The following is a 20494-nucleotide window of genomic DNA, read 5'->3' as shown; positions in this document are numbered from 1 at the left end:
TTAGCATTGGCTTTTACCTGCTTTTATTTTGTACATTTAAATCTTTATTTCACCTAGAATTTATTCTGGTGTTAGGTACGGTTAACGTTTAATTGTTTTGTAAAACAATCCCACTTGCCACTTTATCATGAGCTGAATTCCAATATATATTTAGGTTTATGTCATGAGTCTTTGTTCTCATCACCTGTCTGCACCATTTCTGTACCATCACCACTCTATTCTAATGACAGTAGTTTTCCAGTGAATTTAACATCTTGGCTAGGACAGAGGATGGAGAGCTGAGGAGTCATGTCTATTCCCATTCACTTACTCTTCCAAACAGACTTTAAAATTACTCTAAAAAAATACAATAAAATAAAATAACTCTAAACAATCTCCAAATGTTGTTGATCTTTGGATTACTTAGATTCCTCCCTGCCCTCCTGGGCCCTGCATGGTCCCCTCCATCCTGCAGCTAGAGGGATCTTTATTAAGCACAAATCTGCTTCGGTCATTTGTGTGTTGCAGGTTCCATTCTACTAGCCTAAAAATAAGATTTAAAGTCCCTATTATGTTCTGAAGGCTAGTGATGGTTTGGCTCCTACGTACCAACGTAGCTTCAGTTTCTCCTCTGCTGCTACTGTGCATGTGCACATATGTGTGCCCTCCCAGTGGGGCTCTTGTTCCCAGTTGTCTGGAGCTGCTTCTAGCCCATGGAGTGTGCATGTTGCCTCTCTACTTTTCATATGTTATTTCCTCAACTTGGGGTTCTTTCCTCCCCATCCCCTTTTTTTTCCTGATAAACTCTTCTTTTGGCCTCAATTTAGATGTCACTTCCCTCCCTCTTCCCACAAAGTCCAGGTTAGTTGCTCCTGTTGTGTCTTCCCTTAGCACCTGGAAAGTTCCCTAGGATGGCAGTTAACACTGTATTGTAAGAACCTGCTCACTAGTTTGTTCTCTCACTGGATTGATGGGGCCACCTAAGTCTATGTCTTATTTACCATTGTAATTACCCTTGTAACTTGGCACTGAGGGTCACAGTCCATTCTTATTGAGGAATGAAGCAGTGAATGAAGCATTGCTGCTATGGTCATGTTGTGTGTGCCTAGGACTCTTTTTGTTTTCATTCTGGGCTACTCATTCAATTGACAGCATGTCTGTTAGAGAAACTATTGTCCTCCTCTGCATCTTTTTTTTATTATGATTATGATTAACTTGCCCAGAAAGAGTAGTGATCCTTATTTCCCTTATTCACTGGACCAAAATGAGCATGTTCCACACAGTGCCAGGGTTGATAACACCAAGAACCTTACAAGATACATCCACAGTGAAAGAGAGAGAGAGAGAGAGAGAGAGAGAGAGAGAGAGGATGGCTCATAATGGCAACACCCTTGGGGATCCTTTCACTTCTTTACAAAATTGTTCAACTGATGATTTCTTTGGGTCAACTTCTCAGATACCTATGTCCACTGCTTCTTCACTTGATTGGAGTCATTTAGGCTTATCACTCAGACTCAGTCTCGTGCTACACGGTTTTTGCAGAGCCCGCAGCAGCTGTTGCTCCTGAGCATTGGTAGCATCTGCAGAGAGAGAGCTTTGCACTCACTACAGGGAGCTGCCTCTGTCTGTTTCTCTGTGCTCTATGGTCAGCTGTACTTATCTAAAATGAGGGAAATGTGAGTCTACGTACTGTGTGTTCTTATTCTTGGCCCCCTCCGGGATATCTTAGGTATTGCACTAAAATTTGAAGGTTGCTTTAAAGAAAGTTATTCATACTCTACATTGGATTTTTTTTCACTAGCTCACTATAATGTTCTTCAGTTCTTGTTCTGTAAGGAGCTTTTCCCCCCACTGGGGTTCACAAACTATTTCCAAGACACTATTTTGTCTGTTTTTGCCTTGAAATACAAGTGATTTTTCTTGGCATGGAAAATGTGCTTTGGGAGAACCAGAGAGGAGATTCTCTTGAAAGATTATGGCAAAACCCTGTATGGCTTTTACTTGAAACATTAATCCCTTGAATGCTCCTCTTTTCGTTTTTATGCTCATATGTGGAGAAAATGATCCAGCAATGCTGTAACAGCCTATTTTGTGGTTGAGAGAGTTGTTCTTCTTTTACAATAATGAAAAATCATAACTATTGATTTGGAGGTGGACTGATCTGGAAACCAAAGTAGAGTTTCAATGGACCCGAGAAAGAAAGAATTCATATTTATACCACTGCCCAAAGCAACTTTGAGAGACATTATCTGAGACTTCTCTCCTACCTTGTGTGCCTTTGGGTGCATTTCGCCATGTTTTCTATTTGTAGTTTTTCAGGTAGAGAAATAAGAAATCTGTTTTTTAAGTCATCTTGTTATTCTAAGGGGGACAAATTTCTCTTTCAATCTATGCCTGTCTGGTGTTGTAATTAGTGAACAACATGCAATTCTCTAGTGCCAGGTATGTGCTAAGTAACATGTTTATAATTAGGAGTATAGAATCATGCACAGTCTCTGTACTGAATAACCATGGTTCCCTACCTTCAATGACTTCATAGTTTGCAAATAAATGTAACACCAATGATTGTAGTACAGTGTGATATAGTATAATTGCTAAGATGAGACTATGGCATGAGATCTGGGAGTAAAAGGATGGATACTTAAAGCAGGTTGGAGGATTTGAGAAGGCTCCCAGAAAAAATGACCCTTCAATTAAATTTTGAAGGCCAAGTTAGAAGATAGCAGACCAAAAGGAAGAAAAAGGAGAGCATTCTAGAAAGAGGCATGGACATGTGGAAAGGCTCATCATGCATTCAAGATGTTACCAGTAGCCAAGTTGGATAGAAAGAAGAGTATCGTTTTAATCCTATTTCCTTCAAGTTTGTCTCAACTTCAATTTTCATTCTAGTAGAATAACTGTGCTTGGACTAAATTCATCCAGCTCCTTATGTGTCTCGAGAAAATAGGTTTCACTCATTCTCACGTGTGGCAGTATTTAATAGAAACATAGCAACGAGGGCATTTGATGCAGATGTTTTCTACAACTTTTGCCTTTGAAATCTTTTCATACTAGAAAATGGAAACTTTGTAAATGAAATAAGAGTTTGACCACAGTTCCGGTCGATATTTTATGCTGGAGTATTTATCAGTCTTTTCTATGGCTCTTTCTAACTCCTGGAACAATGAATGTCTTCCCAACCGAGCTGCCTGGAAGACTCATTCCCCATGTACTGTCCAATCCCTGTGGGTCCCCCTCCGTGTGATCTCCACTCCTGTTGCTACACTGTGATCGGTCCCTTGACACTGGTGGCCTACCCTACCAATCTGTCTGAACATTGTGTATTTCGTGCTAGCTGATTTCACTGGCACCATTTCCTTATCCTGCAAAACCCTCACTCCCCAGCACACATACCTTCTTCCTACATCCTGCTCACCCTTCAAAACCCACCTTAAACTCAGGCCTCTGCCAGAAGATCTTCCTAATCTTTTTCTGCCAAGATGCCTTTGCCTCTGGGCTCCTACCCCCACCCATGGCACCTGAGTATACTTAATAGTAATATGCTGGGATGCCTGGGTGGCTCAGTGGTTGAGTATCTGCCTTTGGCTCAGGGCGTGATCCTGGGGTTCCTGGGATCGAGTCCCACAGGCTCCCTGCATGGAGTCTGCTTCTCCCTCTGCCTATGTCTCTGCCCCTCTCTCTCTGTCTTTTATGAATTAATAAATAAAATCTTTAAAAAAAATAGTAATATGCTGTGCTATTAATATAGCATAATAGTAACACTTAACGTTTATTAGTATTTGTGATGCATACATACGTGTGTATGCATATTTGCTGCTAATAGTAGTGCCAATATTTATTAAGCTCTTGTTATCTATCAGGAACTATTAAATACTTTATAGGCATTACATTATTTAATTCTCAAAACCATACTGTGGATATTATCCTCCTTTTACGACAATACTAAGACACAGAGAGGTTATGTAAGATGCCCAAGGGCACAGAGCTGGAGCTTTCACCTCTGGATTTATACCCAGGGACGCTCGTTCCAAAGTTCCCACTCTGGGCCAACACAGTACCACACTCACTTTACGTGTGCCATAAATAAAACTGTGAGATATCAAGCTGAGACAAAAAAGAAAAAAGAAAAAAAAATCTTAAGCCTCATCTTAAACACAATGATCTGAATTTTAAAGAAGGGTCAAAACTGACAAACTTGGTTTCATATTTTATATCCATGGTTCCTCTTAGTAACTAATTAATGAGCAGGAATATAGCCAAAAACATAGGACAAGCCTTTAAATAGGAGGGAGAAGAGAAGCGTCTGGCTGATTAGTTCTTGACTTATATTTACTGTCATTTTTTTGCTAATTATTTTTTATTGTAGTTGACTTACAATGTTCTATTAGTTTCAGGTACATGATGATCTAACAATTCTTTATTTTACACAGTGCTCTACAGGGTGAGTCTAGTTGCCATCTCGGACACCATACAAAGCTATTACAACACTATTGACTATATTCCCTACGGTGTGCATTTCATCCTATGGCTTATTTATAACTGGAAGTTTGTACCTCTTAATCCTCTTCACCTATTTGCTGTCATTTTGAAAAACTATTTTTAAGACAGTCATAAAGAAATAATATAGTGCCCAAAGTACCATACTTTGAGTAAGAACTAGGTCTGCATTCCAACACTCTCACTTACCCGCACTGTAACCCTGGGAAAATTCTTTAATCTCTTTCTCTCTCTGTCTCTCTCTTAATTTATAAAATGGGAAAAGAAATTCCTATCAAGGAGGATATATTAAGGATTAAATAAAATGGTAAATGTGAATACACACCTAAAACAGTTCTATGTCACATTGTCAGTGCCCCCAGAATAATCTATCTACCCTGGTGGGATAAAATGTAAAATATAGCATTTCTTAGTGGTGTCAACATTCTTTTTTTTTTTAATTCTTTGCACTTATTCTTCTCATTCTTCTAACACTTCACTCCTACCTCCAGCCATAACAAAAACAAAAGCAAAACACCAGACAATGACATTCTCACCTGGAAGGGGGAAAGTTGCTTTTGACGATTGGTGGCTTTAGCCTATGGCATATCTCTAAGTGGCCCTTGAACTTTACATATATGATGTGGAATCTTGATTGACAACATACAGAAGACTGTATGTGCTGTTCACAGTCCATTAGATTGTGCTGCACTTCTGGTAAAATTGTGATTTATGCAGCCAACTCTTCTAGCAGTTCAAGTAATTTATTAAATCAGAATTTTGCTTGCTTTGTTATCTGTCCAAGCTATGCCCTGAAACTTGAAGTTTTATACTCTATTTATTTATGACCTTCCATTTCTCTCTCTCTTGCATTATCATATGATAGACACTTGTGCCGGGAAGTTGTCTAATGAGCCTAAGCAAGACCAGCAGGGCTGTGAGATCAGTAGAGGATTCTGTGGTCTTAATGGAAAATTGGGTCCCAGGATGCTCAGTTTTTTAATGGATAAAATGAAAAGCTGAGATCTTTAAATTGAGCACAATTACTTTCTTTAACTCTTTATCATCTTTTGTAAATTAAGGGGGAAAAAAAGCATAAGAACCTAGCAAGGGAAGAGATATAAAATTACTACCAAAATTTTTGGACCAACATGGATCAAAGGTAGTTAAGCTATATACCTTTGGTATTATATATTGCCATTAATCCCATTTATTTAAATGTTTTTTTGAAAGATTTTATGTATCTATTTGTGAGAGAGAAAGAGAGATCACAAGCAGGGAAAGGGATAAGCATACTCCCCACTCAGCAGGGAGCTCAACCCAGGGCTTGATCCCAGGACCCTGAGATCATGACCTGAGCTGAAGTCAAATGCTTAACTTACTGAGCCACCAGAGTGCCCCTCATTTATTTAATTGTTAATAAATATTCTATATATGTAAAATAAAGAGTATGCAGAAGGGATATACATGTTTTCAGGAATAGTAAGGCATCCACATGCCTACCACTCATCAATATAGAATATTTGATGACCAAGTGAAGCCCCACTCCCCTCAAGGATGTCATTGTTCTTTATCTCCCCAGAGGTAATACCATCCTGTGTTTTTCAGTTTATTTATTCAGCTGTTTTTCTTTGTAGTTTCTATTCTCTTCTCAATGTATATTTTGGTGGTTTGCAGATTTTGCTAATGCAGAAGCTGTCTCAGTTAACTTCCATGTACTTAGTCTTCTGTTGCACGTGTGCTAGAGTTTCTCTGGAATGCACACCATGCAGAGGAGTTGCTGGGTTCTGAGCGTGCACTTCTTCAGGCTGGCTAGACCAGCCCAGACTGTCCTCACACACATTCCTGTCAGCAGCATGTGAGCTCCCATTTCTCCACTATTGCTTGGTCCTGCTTGGGCTTCCACGCCATTCTGGGTAACCTAAACAACAGAAATGCATTGTCTCACTGTTCCGGAGAATGTAAAGTCCATGCTCAGGGTTCGGCTTCTGGAGAATGCTCTTTTCCTGGCTTGTAATGGGCTAGTCCTTAATAATGGAGACGGAGGGAGCAAGCTCTCTGGGCATCTCTTCCTTTTTGTAAGTTTGATTGGATCAGGACTCTACCCTTACAACCTCATTTAACTTTAACTTGTCTCCCATACAATCACATGGTGGTTGGGGGGTGGGGGGGAGGGTGGTTAGATACATTTTATTGTCAGAAGTTTGGGGGGGTTGTTTTATTTTGTGTTTTGTCAATTAGTGGATATAAATATCTCATTGTGGTTAATTTTTCTATTGTGGGAAACCATATATAACATAAAATTTACCATTTTAGCCATTTTAAGTGTATGGCATATCGATACTAAGTATGTTCTTATCCTTATGTAACCCATCACCGTAATCCATTCCCAGATTTCATCTCCCCAAAATGAAACTTCATACCCATTAAACATTGCCTCTTCATCCTTACTTCCTGCCAGCCCCTGGCAACCACCATTCTGCTTTCTGTCTCTGTGAATGTAACCACTCTTTGGACCTCATGGAAGGGAAACCATACAGTATTTGTCTTTTCATGCCTGGCTTATTTCACCTAACATAAATGCCTTTAAGTTTTATCCATGTTATAGCATCTGTCATAACTTTGGATAACATTCCCCTCTAAGTATTCCACTTGTAAACAAAACACATTTTGTTTATCCGCTCGTTTGTTGATGGATACTTGGGTGGCTGCCACCTTTGGGCTATTGTGAATAATACATTGAACATGGATTTACAAATAAGCATACAAATATTGGTGTACTGTTTGAGTCCCTGCATTCAGTTATTTTGAGTATATATCACTGTGGTTTTTAATTTTTATTTCCCTGATTACTAAAGAGGTTGAATATTGATCTATTTTTATTGGTCATTATTGGCCATTAGTAGCCATTTGTGTTTGCTTTTCTTTAAAATAGACATGTGTATCTTTTATCATTTTTTTAATCTAATGAGTAATTGGGATTTATTTTCCTTTTTGGTTTTTAGGACTTATTTGTGGATACTAATCTTGTGCTGGTTATGTGTGTGGCAATTTTCTTCTCTTCATACAGAGAAACTTATATACGGTTTCTTTAGGGTGGACTTTTGTTGAATTGGAAGCCCCTAATGTCAATGTAGCAGAATTTATTACTTTCTCCTTTTATGACTTCTTAACTTACTTAGAGATTTAACTTCTAAAATTGTAGTTAAAGCAAACATGGATATTTTAGGAAATAAAATGTAAGCGACAGGGAAATGTTTACTGTTAAATGTGAAACCTCATTTATAGGTATTTATTAAGTCCTACTATATGATACCCTTAAGAGGCCACAAATTCTTTGCCTTCATGGAGCCTATATTCTTTGGGGCAGAAAGGCAATAGTCAAAAGAATATATAATACATGCCAGGCTGTTGTAAATGCTATGAGGAAAGCCTGAAATTGTTGTCATTGAGATTAGAGAACCATCCCACCTGTGTGAGCTGTGAAAAGCACGGGAAAAAGAGTACCATGGCAGCCCATACACACGGCTTCTGGTCCTGGCTCTTTTCACTGTAAATTGAGTGAAACTTCTTTGTCAATTAAATGCACGGATGGAATCAGATAATCCTTTCACCTGGAAAAATTCCCTAGGATTCTGGAATTCTAAAAGGTTTTTGCTTTATTAAACCTCCTTGGGAAAAACTGTTTAGAAGGAAATATGACAAGTTCAAATTTTTCTAAAGCTAAAAGAATGTAGTTCATTTCCAATCCTGATTCTTAACTTTATGTCCCAGGCAGAGTAATTTTTCATCATTTCCAATAAAACCAATATGAGATTCCAGCTGAAGCACTGTAAGTGCAGAGCCATTTGTAAAGGGATTTCCCCATAATTAAGACAACTCTGCAGAGGAGGCTCTAAGAGCAAGGCTTTCATGATCGGCTGCAAAAAGTAAAGCACTAAAATTGCTAAGTAATACTATAGATTTCAAAATTTATATGTATCTTTGGAGCTAGTCCCATAAAAGAAATGATTATTTAACAGTCTAAATTCTCAAAAATGGTTTTCCTAGTGAAAAGAAACCGTAACACGTCCCGCTGTACTTTTTTATCTGTGGACATTAAAATGTAAATTTCACTTGGGCGCTGGTGGAAAATCTTTTCATGGAATGAATGCTAAATTAAGTGTGACAGGTGATTGTGATTAATCACTTCTTATTACCAGGAACGGAAGAAATGAAGCCTTTGTTGCCTAATGAAATATAACACAACGCAAAAGGAAAATGCAAAGATGGAACATTTTTGAAGGGAAATCTAAACCGTTTCATGTCTCTTTGAAAGCATGTGAACCTCATGCACATGAATCTTCCCATTTATCTGAGGCTTGCCCTAGACTCTGACTCTCTTGAACTTGAAGGTTCAGAGTTCCTTCAAGATCATACTCTCAAGTGTGCTTACAATATGTTATTTCACTGCCATGGGCACCTTCAGCTTAGGACTTTGCCAATAAAGATGGATAAAGCCAGAGCTGCTTAGGGTGTGACCAGACATCACAAGCACAGTGGCCAATAGCACGGCCTCCAGAACACAACTTCCCTCATTCTGATTCTAGTTCTGGGTCACTTATAGCTAAGAAACCTTGGGCACGTTATTTAACTTAAGGTAATGAATACTCTGTAATTTGGGGATAGTGGTAATTTAATGTCCTTCCTGAAAGCTGTGGTCATCTTTAGGTATTCAAAAGTTATAAAAACACCCAGTTCCCTCTTTTTCCACTTTCTCCTTTTTGATTCTTGACATTTGAGATGGAGTCTTCACTTATATAGAGTCATCTTAAAAATTACAGACATTGTTGGGCGCCCAGCTGGTTCACTTGGTAGAGCATGCGACTCTTGATCTTGGAGTCATGAGTTCAAGCCCCATGTTGTGCCTAGAGCTTACTTTAAAAAAAAAAATTAGAGACATTCTTATATCTGCTAGAGAGACAGATTTCTTATCCTACCCTTTACCATCCCTTGAGCAAGTCACTTGCCCTCCCTGAGCTTTACCTTTTCTTATTTGTTAAATGGAATTGATACCAATTCACAAGGATTATAGGCTTCCCGTAAACTCCGAGTGTTACACTTGATCAATATATAATGATTCAGAGCAGGGATTTGTACATTTATCTTAAACAATGGTTTTAAACCTTGGATTCAAGTATGGGTTTCTAGGATTCTGGAAATAATTACATGTGTGTTTGTCTGTCTGCCTTTTGGGACCAGCCCTTGGCACATATTCAGTGTTAATACATGTTCATTCCATTTTTGATGTAGTTCTGTGACCTTAAGGCTCTTTGTGACAGTCTTCTGCTTAGATATAAATTTTGTATCACCGAATCACATGCTGGGACTACCATTCTCTAATTTGTCAACCATCTCCCATAATTGTGACAAGGATAGTATCATTCGCCCTTTTCCCTTTGTTACATGGAAAGTCAGATGACCACAGTGGATGGCATTATATTAAGAGAAAAAGTAGGGATCCCTGGGTGGCGCAGCGGTTTGGCGCCTGCCTTTGGCCCAGGGCGCGATCCTGGAGACCTGGGATCGAATCCCACGTCGGGCTCCCGGTGCATGGAGCCTGCTTCTCCCTCTGCCTGTGTCTCTGCCTCTCTCTCTCTCTCTGTGTGACTATCATAAATAAATAAATTAATTAATTAAAAAAAAAGAGAAAAAGTAAAATCTTCTTCCTAATGCTTTACTAAATGCAAAAAAAAAAAATTTACAACAAAAACAGTATTGCACTACATAGGTCTTTAGCATTGCAAAAAAAAAAAGGTTGAGGATAAGTAGTGTTGTTTTTTCCTTGTAAGTTTTCATGTTCTATTGGAATAGCACATTTAATATCCCTTTTATCCAAACAGTAAACAAAGCCAATGAACAAATACTTATTAAGCCCTAGGATGTACAAGATACTGTGTGGGGAACAAAAAATGAATAAAAAATAGCCCCACCTCCAGTGATTTTCCTATCAAGCCCATGACCAAGGACATAGAGTTTTTCCAATTATCTTACTATCACTACAGTAATAGAAAATTTTGCTTTCCTTATCTGCTATTCCCAATTATCATAATAAATGAAGCCAACATATATGGAAATTTGGTTTAGCTGGAATGTTTTCTGGCCTTTTTTTCTCTAGATGGCAATCCCAGTAAAATCCTAAGGATAGACATTTCTCCTTCAATAGTGACTTTAATCTATTGGAGAACATCTTTTACTGCATTAGAAGTGTGATGAGATGCAGAAGCAGACATGCTGTGTGATTCATAAAATGTTACTGACCTGTCCTAAAAGTCTCTGCTCCCTGCCCTCAGGGGCTTTGTAGTCCAATGTTAGAACAATTAAATCTTGAACATATAGCCTGAAAAGATGCGGGAAGGCATCCTCTATTTTAAGATGTTTTCAACTAATTTCTCTAAGCCTTACTTTTCTCACTTGTCAAATGAGATACATTCTTTCACTCAAAAATGTCTTTTTTTGCACAAATTGAGCTCTAAAGTCCACAGTTTTCTGCATCACAAGAGTTTAAGCACCTTGACGGCAGAAAGAAGAAGAAAACAAATCCAGGGAGGCTCTGAGCTGGTATTTGAAGATAAGAATTCTGGAATTTTTTTTTTTACATCTTCTTCAGAACCAAAAAAAAGGACCTTATACAGTGTAGTTGCCAAACACAAAAGCAGAAAAGGTTCCTGAAAGCCCCAAAGCCATGACCTGTGTTAGAGTGACCACCAGAGCCTCGAGATTTTTCAGGGGTAAAAAAAAATCCCTTTTTTAAAGTCAAAATGAAGCTTGTGTTATTTGAAACTAGGATCTTGAAATGTTCTTTCCATACAGAATGTCAACAGGGAAATATAAAAGATGAATGGTTTAGCATGCTTTCAAATGAAGGTTCTGTGTATATTTAAATAATTCACTGCCTCATGGAGAAGGTAAATATCTCTGGATAAAAATATGTCCAGTGTGCAATTTAACATGCTTTTAAGGATGGTGTCCTTTATAAACTAGTTGCTTTTTATTTTTATAAAGTAGTGTATTTTAGTATATTGTTTTAGAGTCAGTTTAATAATTAACCTAGTCCTTTTCCAAATGCTTTTACATTGTAGAAATTGACTTCCAGAAATTGACTTTTATATAAAAATCACATTTGAATGTTCACTTGAGTTGCAGCTTTAAAGCAAATATTATGACTCAAGATTATAATTAGAGGGTTTAGAGATCTACCTACCAGTCATTGAAGACACAGCTCAGTAGAATCCAAGTTTATTATTACTAGGTGGCAGTTATGAAGTATAGGAATCTATATTATCACTTATTTCAGGGATATTTTTATGATGCCACTCTGCTAAGTCAGTGACTTGCTGGTCATGTTGCATGTTAGGCTTCCTGCCATTGTGTCACTGAGGCTTGTCCGTTCTATGTGCTGCAAAGTATGAAGCATTACTGCAGCCAGAGCCATACATTTTATACATCTTGTCAACCTTCCAAGATTTTCCTAATAGTTTAAAACAAACATTTTCATATGGGATATTTTCATTTTGGAATGGAGCCTCCCCGATTAAGCCAAAATACAGCCATGCAACCAACAACTTTTGTTTCTAGGAAATGGTAAATGGGTAGAGAGAATTTAATTTTGCATGCTAAAATACATACTTGCAATAAAGGATAAATTACTTGAATGCTATATTCTGTTTCAGAGAATAGATTTAACACTTCTTTAAAGACGATGATGTTCAACAAACGAATGAAGACTCTCCCTACTACTTGAGAGTCTTTGGGAATACAATGATGTAAAGCAGACTTTGTTCCTACCTTTTCGGAATCTAGAGTTTAGTGGGGGGAAATGCAGTAATCACATAACGACAAAGGTAGAGCAATAGTTCTCAACTGTGGTGATTTATGTAAGCTTGTTTCTCAAGCTCCTGACATTTGGGGCCAGATAACTCTTTGTTGTGAGGAGCTGTCCTGTATTTTGTTATATGTGTAGCAGGATCCCTATCCTTTATCTGTCAAGAGCAACACCCCTCCTGGTAGTGCCAATCAAAACTGTCTCTAGCTGTCATCAGATGTCCTCAGGAAAGGGGAGCAAGGGGATCCCTGGGTGGCTCAGTGGTTTGGCGCCCGCCTTTGGCCCAGGGAGTGACCCTAGAGTGCTGGGAACGAGTCCCACGTTGGGCTCCCTGCATGGAGCCTGCTTCTCCCTCTGCCTGGGTCTCTGCCTTTCTCTCTATCTGTGTCTCTCATGAATAAATAAATAAAATCTTAAAAAAAGGGGGGGGGAAGGGAGCAAAATCACCCCCCGGGTAAGAAGAACTCCTTTATGTAAAGAAGAAATACAAAATATTTTAAGACCATGTAACAAGGTAGCTGATAAGGCTCTCTGAAAAGTGACACGGTAAATTGGTATTAAGCTCTGATGAGGAGTTAACTATGTATGGAGACAGCAAAGGACATGGAGAGGAGGGGGAAATGAGAAATAGAACAAGTTATTTTAGGTTTCTTTCTGAAGGCCAGTACTCTGTACATGTTAGTTATGCTGGTGAATTCCTCAAGTGCAGGGCCAGCCTTCCACTCCTTCACTTAGGGCTGGGGACATAGAGATACTCGAGGAGTTTTTGTTGAGGGCATGGTCTATACCCAGTCTAACAAGGCAGCATGCTAAGCACTAGGAGGTATAAATATGACCGAGGCAATGCTCTCTGGTGTCTGCGACCTCATAATCTTTTCAGAACGAAGTAAAATGAAGCAAGTAATCCTTCTGGGGAGAAGGAAAGTCTTCCCTGAAGAGGTGACATTTGAAGAAATAGTGAAAAATAGGTGCCAGGTGACTGCATTTCCCCAGCTGCTCCAGGTGGAACTGGTTGCTTCCTTCTCAGTGCTCATTTTGTGGGTTTTTTTTTTTTTAAGATTTTATTTATTCATGAGAGATACAAAGAGAGGTAGAGACATGAGCATAGGGAGAGGCAGGCTCCCTGCGGGGAGCCTGATGTAGGACTCGATCTTAGGACCCCAGGATCACGCTCTGAGCTGAAGGTAGATCAACCACTGAGCCACCCAGGGGTCCCGATTTGTCGGTGTTTCTATGATTGGCCTTAGAGCTTTGGGGCACAAGTAGATCTAAATGTGGAGAGATAGATGATAGATGAGAGAGAGAGAGGGAGAGGGAGAGAGAGAGATGATAGATAGATGTATCCATATGTATTTCTCTATCTGTGCATCAGGAGGTGCTAATAAAGGGAGAAATGGCTGCTAATTAGACAAAAACATCCCTTGTTCCCTGTAGTATCCTACCCGACTCATCCTTCTCTGACTACTACGAATCCTGACACGGTCACTTTGAAACTGGCAAGACATGTGCTTGACACATGATATTCGGTAGATATGGATGGCTATTTCTTGAACAATGAGTGAATAAGCAAGTGAAGTGACATTTTCATTTGGTTTTACATTTAGAGGTCTGACCATTGGGATCCCTGGGTGGCGCAGCAGTTTAGCGCCTGCCTTTGGCCCAGGGTGCGATCCTGGAGACCCGGGATCGAATCCCACGTCGGGCTCCTGGTGCATGGAGCCTGCTTCTCCCTCTGCCTATGTCTCTGCCTCTCTCTCTCTCTCTCTCTGTGACTATCATAAGTAAGTAAAAATTAAAAAAAAATAAAAATAAAAATAAAGAGGTCTGACCATTGAAGAAGAGTCAGGAAAACCAGTTAGGAGTCTGTTAGTCCAAGATAACAGATTTGAGGGACTTGGTGATTGTGGTTAGATTTCTGGGTTGCAGTCTTCTTCCCGGTACAGAAATATAACGTCCTCAAAGGAGATGCTGATCTCTGCCACAAAGAAACCATCTAATGAAGACCAAAAGTAATACAGTGTCAGTTGTTGAGCTGTCCCCGAGTGATGACAAAGAACATCTAAGTATCCTTTATCACAGGAAAGAGTACAGCTGTCCCAATGCTCTGTAGGACAGATAATGGCTTAGCAGCCAGTGGCAGGTTGAGCAAGAGCCTGATCTGTAAGCACCTGTGGTTAGAAAATGGGAAGGCACAGTGTGCAATGACATTTGGAGCTTAATGTCCATGCAAATGAATTGCTTGGACCAGGCAGAGATGGTCAGAGAGCACAAGAGCATGAATCCTGGCAAAATAGCATCCATGCCAAGTCCCTGGGTGTCCCGGCTCAGTGCCCTTTCTTTTTTGCCACCTGCAGAGTCCCCTCCATAGAAGAAAGCAGTGCCCCGTCTCATCAGGAAACTGTGCTCATTTCCAGACCTGTGAAACGTGGGTTTGTGACCCTGACTATTACCTCTTTTTCATCGAGACAGTAGGCTTTCTCAGCTTCCCCAGCTCTCAGGAGAGGGGAACAGAGCATGAGGCACTGGTAGAAAGAAGAGGCTAAGAGAACTAAGGACAAGGCAAGATGTATTAGGACAAATGTCAGCGAAATGTTTTCAGGATATGGGCTAATCAGCCACTCTTACTTCTGCTGGCTCATATTTAAAACATCTGAGAAATTTGCTTTCAATTTTCTTTATTTGCATACACGCATTTGGTATACATATATGTCTATATACGTGTGTGTGTGTGTACATATGGATACATATATTTTATCAGTACACAATATATATATGATCTCTGGGGATACATTAATTTGTCACTGAACTTTTGTTTGATTCTTTTAGCATTTGGTTTTAAAAATAAATATACTTTTAATGGACACTTGAGACTGATGTGTTTGCTCTTGCCTTTGCCTGGAGCCCTCCTCTGCAGAGGTGGGGCTGGCTCCTTGTCTTCATTTGAATCTCAGCACATGTTACCTTCACAGAGAGGCATTCCCTACCCCATGGTACTTCCTTCCTCCCTCTCAGAACTCTGTATCTGAAATTTTTAGCAGGCATGAAATAAATATTTGTTGAATCCTATATGGGGGACACTTGCAAATTTCTTTGTATACTCTTCATGCTATTTATATCTTTAGCAAACTTTTATCTGTATAGTCCCCAAGTCCTCAAATTTGATAGGCTATCTTAAACTTATTCTCTTTTAGAAGCTCCATCTAAAATATATGTTTGCAAGATTTTTCCACCTCAGTAACACTTTCCATTATACTCTAACAGTTATAAAGCTATATATTGCCTCAGACTCCAAGGTTAATTCCATCACTTTGAATTTCTCCATTTTATGCATATTGTCAGAGGGTAATCACTTTTTTAAAATCACTAATACCAAGTATGGTTTCTTTATATAATAGTTCAAATGAATATATTTCTATCTAAATTTGTCAATATTTTATTATGAGCCTCTTTGAAAATTAGTGTAGTGATTTTTAACATCATAAATGCTCAGAAAGAATGTCATAAGACCTACTGGTCTTCAGTTCATGCGGGAAAGTCCATATGTGAAAATCTGTCCATTTGCAAGTAGGATGCGTGAGCCACAACAGGGTCAGTTCAGTTTGGGTAAAACATAATGAAAGTTATTCATAATGAGAAGCTTCTAGAAATAGAAACTCCAGGATCTGAACTATAGTAGTTAAGAAAAAATGGAGCTAATATAATACATGTGATTTAGAGGAGATGGTCACCTATCTGGTCGTTTGAAGTTCTGTCTTCAAACGGCAGATTCCTAAATATAAGGTCATGACAGATGTTAACAATAGGTCCCTTCCTTCTTGAGACCCTCCTGACTTGTGTGTTAAAGAATGACATTACAAACTTACCATTTAGACCAAACCCAGTTTTCTGGAAAAGCAACTGAAATATATGATCGAAAAGTAAAATATAGTCTTGCCTTGGTTTTCATTTGCATTTGGCTTTTAAACATGGCAAAAACCAATAATGGGTTTTCACTTTGAGCTATTTCTAAATGTTATGTTGGAAATTAGCTGCAAATGTTACATTCTCTGGAACAAGTTAAATTGGAAATGTTGTCCATGGTAAATGAAATATACCCCCAAGCATTCTTAACTATGAATGAGAATCCTGAAAGAAAAATGTACTTCTCACGTAACTTTTAAAGATTTACTGCACTATATGAGAAATTTCACATGGGGAAAACCAAATAATAACCACTGTCTTTCCTTAGAGATATATTAAAAAGGGCAAGAGGTATAAAAATGAATGTATGTGCTATTAACCATCAGCCTAGTGCTTGCTGCAGAGAATAATTTTGATTCTTTACTGTATGTCCTTAGCATAAATGATTATTTTACATGCTTTATTTCTCTAGTATTCAGAGAGAATCAATAAATTATATTTATTACTCAGATGCAAGAGATGTTTTGCAGTCTACCCAATGATAAATTTCTAATATATCCATCTTGCCTTAAAATGTTTTACCTCTAATTTTTTCTCTCTTTAAGGAGATTAACTCTTAACTGTAGCTATCTATTATATACTTAGAGTTGCAAATCATCTTGGTATATATTTTTGTACTTTCTGAAATGAGATGTTTTGTTTAATTATTCAAAACGAGATAACAGTACTGACCTCTATGCAACTGCATTCTAGCCTTTTGAGAGGAAAATATGAATACGGAAAAAGAGGAGCCATTGTAATCACTTATTTTCTTCCAAAATAGTAGAATTATTTGACTTGCATGGTATTGGACAAACCTTTTTAATGGGAAAAACACTGGCTTCTTCAGGGTAAAAGTTATATTTCCATCATCTAACACAGTGCCTGGCACCTTGAAAGTGCTAAGTCAGTAGTTGGACAGATGAATGAATGAGGAAGAAAGGAGGGGATGGAGGAACTCTCTTTAAAGAGATACCTTGCTGTGTAATAATAATAATAATGTGGCTGAAGATTAGTTTTACTGAAGCAACCAAAAGATAATAAATTCAAAATAAAATAGTTCAAATATCCCTTAAAGTGGTAAGCTGACATGCTATCAGAGCTGAGATTAAAAAAAGAATGTAAGGTCATTGTACCTAGTTGTTTGAATACTTTGATAAAATTGAAAACAAAGAAGTACCAGAAACTAAGAAATTTTGTTTTTAATCCTGAAAATAATACGGTCCACCTCTACTTGCAATGCTTCCAGCAGCTGAGCCTCCAGAAGGAATGAGGAAGTGAGCTCAGGTTCAGAGAGAGGAGGTTAAAAGAGTGAAGAGTTGACAGGTATAAGTTAGTACCAGTCAGGAAAGTTGGGGTTCCTGCAGAGTAAATCGGACCATAAATCTGAGGAGGATGTGAGCCAAGTTTACAATACCACAAATATCATGAACTTGGCCATCCTTGTAAGTCTGAAATGTTCCAGCATATATTGTTTCACATTTAGTTGGAACTTAACCACGACCAAGAGATGGTACAGGGTAACTAACTCTGAATGGACACAAGCCCAGTTAGTAGTTATGTGACCATAGGCAAGTTACTAAACATCTCTTTGCTCTTACTTAATTCCCTGGAAATGGCAGATAAAACCTACCTCATCAGGCTGTTATGAAGATGAAATGAATTAATGTTTTTAAAAGCACTTAAGGATTTATTAGATAAACTTCACAGAGAGGAAATTCTTGAAAAATAGGGATATTTGGGTATATCTTTAAATTTTACGCCTTCTTGCGAACAGATTACTGCTAAAAACAGAACACTAGGTTGGAAAAGCTGTTGATCTGGTTTATTCATTCATTCATCAGATATTTACTGAGCATCTACTATTTACCAGGGATTACTCTAGATACTTAGGATATAGTGGTAAAAATAAGTTATCAATGTGGCTACTGTCCTCATGGAACTTCTGATCTAGAGGGGATTGGAGCTAAATAAATAATAATTCTATATAGTAAATCCTGTGATAGGTACCATATGGAATGCCATAGGATCTCAAAGCTAGCACATCAACCCCCTGGCCGGATAGAAGCTGGCTGGAAATGGGGACAGATCATGGGATACTTCCTGGGAGAAGTGCTGATTGGGTTAACTTGAAGGATGAGTATAAGTTAGGCAGGTAAGGGGCACCTGGGTGGCTCAGTGGTTGAGCATCTGCCTTCAGCTCAGGTCCTGGGGTCCTGGGATTGAGTCCAGCATCGTGCTCCCTGCATGGAGCTTCTCTCCATGCTTCTCTCTCTGCCTGTGTCTCTGCCTCTGTGTTTGTGTCTCTCATGAATAAATAAATAAATGATCTTTTAAAAAAAGTTAGGCAGGTAAGAGGACATATATAGAATATTCCAGAGCACGAGGAATTCAAGATTACTGAAGTTAGATGATAAGGGTGAGAGGAGGCTAAAGAAGTAGGCAGGGATCAGACCATGAAGGGAAACCAAAGCCATACAGTTTGAACCTTAAGGATAATTGGGAACCAATTTGAAGTCACCCAGCATCTTTTGCTCCTTAGCCTATCACATCATATTTCTTTAGAGTTTATTTGGGAATAAATAAATTTATTGTAGGTGGCTTGTAAAGTAATCCAAGAATGCTGCCGAAAATGGTATCAGAGACGGAACAAATGGAATCACTACATTGATTTCTTGGGTATGACATCAAAAACACAGTCATAAGAAAAACATATAAATGAGAATCCAACAAAATTAAAAAATTTGTGGAGGATCCCTGGGTGACTCAGCGGTTTAGCCCCTGCTTTTGGCTCAGGGTGTGATCCTGGAGACCCGGGATCAAGTCCCACATCAGGCTGCCTGCATGGAGCCTGCTTCTCCCTCTGCCTGTGTCTCTGCCTCTCTCTCTATGTCTCTCATGAATAAATAGATAAAATCTTAAAAAAAAAAAAACTTTTGTGTCAAAGGACACTGTCAACAGAGTGATAAGACAACCTAGAGAATGAGAGAAAATATTTACAAATCATATATCTGATAAGGGATTAATATATTCCAAAATACAGAAGGAACTCCTACAACTCAAGAGCAACAAAAACAATAAAATCCAACCCAATTCAAAAATGGGCAAAGGGGGGGGCGCACCCGAGGGCGGGGCGCACCTTGTCCGAGTCCAGCTCCAGGTCCTCCTGGCAGCAGAGGTGACACAGGAAAGACTTGGGCTCCCGGCGTAGGGTCTGTCTGGTCATCACGAAGATCTCAAGATGGCTGGGCAAAAACTTGCTCTAAAACCATTGACTGGGTAGCTTTTGGGGAGATCATACCCCGAAACCAGAAGGCTATTGCCAACTCCCTGAAATCCTGGAATGAGATGCTTACCTCCAGGTTGGCTACTCTTCCTGAGAAACCACCTGCTATCGACTGGGCTTACTACAAGGCTAATGTGGCAAAGGCTGGCTTGGTAGATGACTTTGAGAAGAAGTTTAATGCCCTGAAGTTTCCTGTGCCAGAGGATAAATACACATCCAGGTGGATGCTGAGGAAAAAGAAGATGTGAAAAGCTGTGCTGAGTTTTTGTCCCTCTCAAAGGCCAGGATTGAAGAATATGAAAAAGAGCTGGAGAAGATGAAGAACATAATTCCATTTGATCAGATGACCATTGAGGACCTGAATGAAGTCTTCCCAGAAACCAAATTAGACAAGAAGTATCCCTATTGGCCTCACAAGCCAATTGAAAATTTATAAACTTGAGTTGAGGAGAATGCCCCGGCCCTCATATTATAAACATTGGACATTAAAAATGATGATATGGTGGAAAAAATGGGCAAAGTACTTGAATAGACATTTCTCCAAATAAAATATAAATATGGCCTTTAAGTGCAAGAAATGATACTCAACATTGCTAATCATCAAGGAAATAAAATTAAAACTGCAAAGAAATACCCCCTCATGCCCATTAGGATGGTTATTATCCAAAATCAAAACCAGGAGCACCTGCGTGGCTCAGTTAAGTGTCTGCCTTCAGCTCAGGTCATGAACCCAGGGTCCTGGGATCAAGCCCTATGTCAGGCTCCCAGCTCGGTAGGAAGCCTGCTTCTCCCTCTCCCCCCTGCTCATGCTCTCTCACTCTCACTCTCTCTCATAAATAAATAAGTAAAAATTTAAAAGTGTTTTTTAAAAATTCAAACAAAACATATGTTATGCTCTATGTTGGCAAATCGAACTCCAATTAAAAAAATATACCAAAGGGATCCCTGGA

The 20494-nt window shown here is 38.9% G+C and overlaps 1 protein-coding gene across 12 annotated transcripts in view; it reads left to right on the top strand.

The window, feature by feature from the left end:
- The window catches only part of GRIP1 (glutamate receptor interacting protein 1), a 660770-nt gene that overhangs the window by 433347 nt on the left and 206929 nt on the right, over nt 1–20494 (top strand). For 2 of the 12 annotated variants that reach the window (XM_038549950.1, XM_038549952.1), the window contains exon 1: nt 6405–6533. The exons of 9 other annotated variants lie outside the window; for them this stretch is intronic. The gene's annotated coding sequence lies outside the window, so the exon portion shown is untranslated. Of the gene's footprint in view, nt 1–6404; nt 6534–20494 lie in introns of those variants that run through there. One more of the 12 variants, XM_038549953.1, reaches the window with a different exon arrangement.

This window comes from Canis lupus, chromosome 10 (assembly GCF_011100685.1).
Source record: "Canis lupus familiaris isolate Mischka breed German Shepherd chromosome 10, alternate assembly UU_Cfam_GSD_1.0, whole genome shotgun sequence".
In the NCBI taxonomy this organism is placed as follows: domain Eukaryota; kingdom Metazoa; phylum Chordata; class Mammalia; order Carnivora; family Canidae; genus Canis; species Canis lupus.
This window is presented reverse-complemented; position numbering and strand designations above follow the sequence as displayed.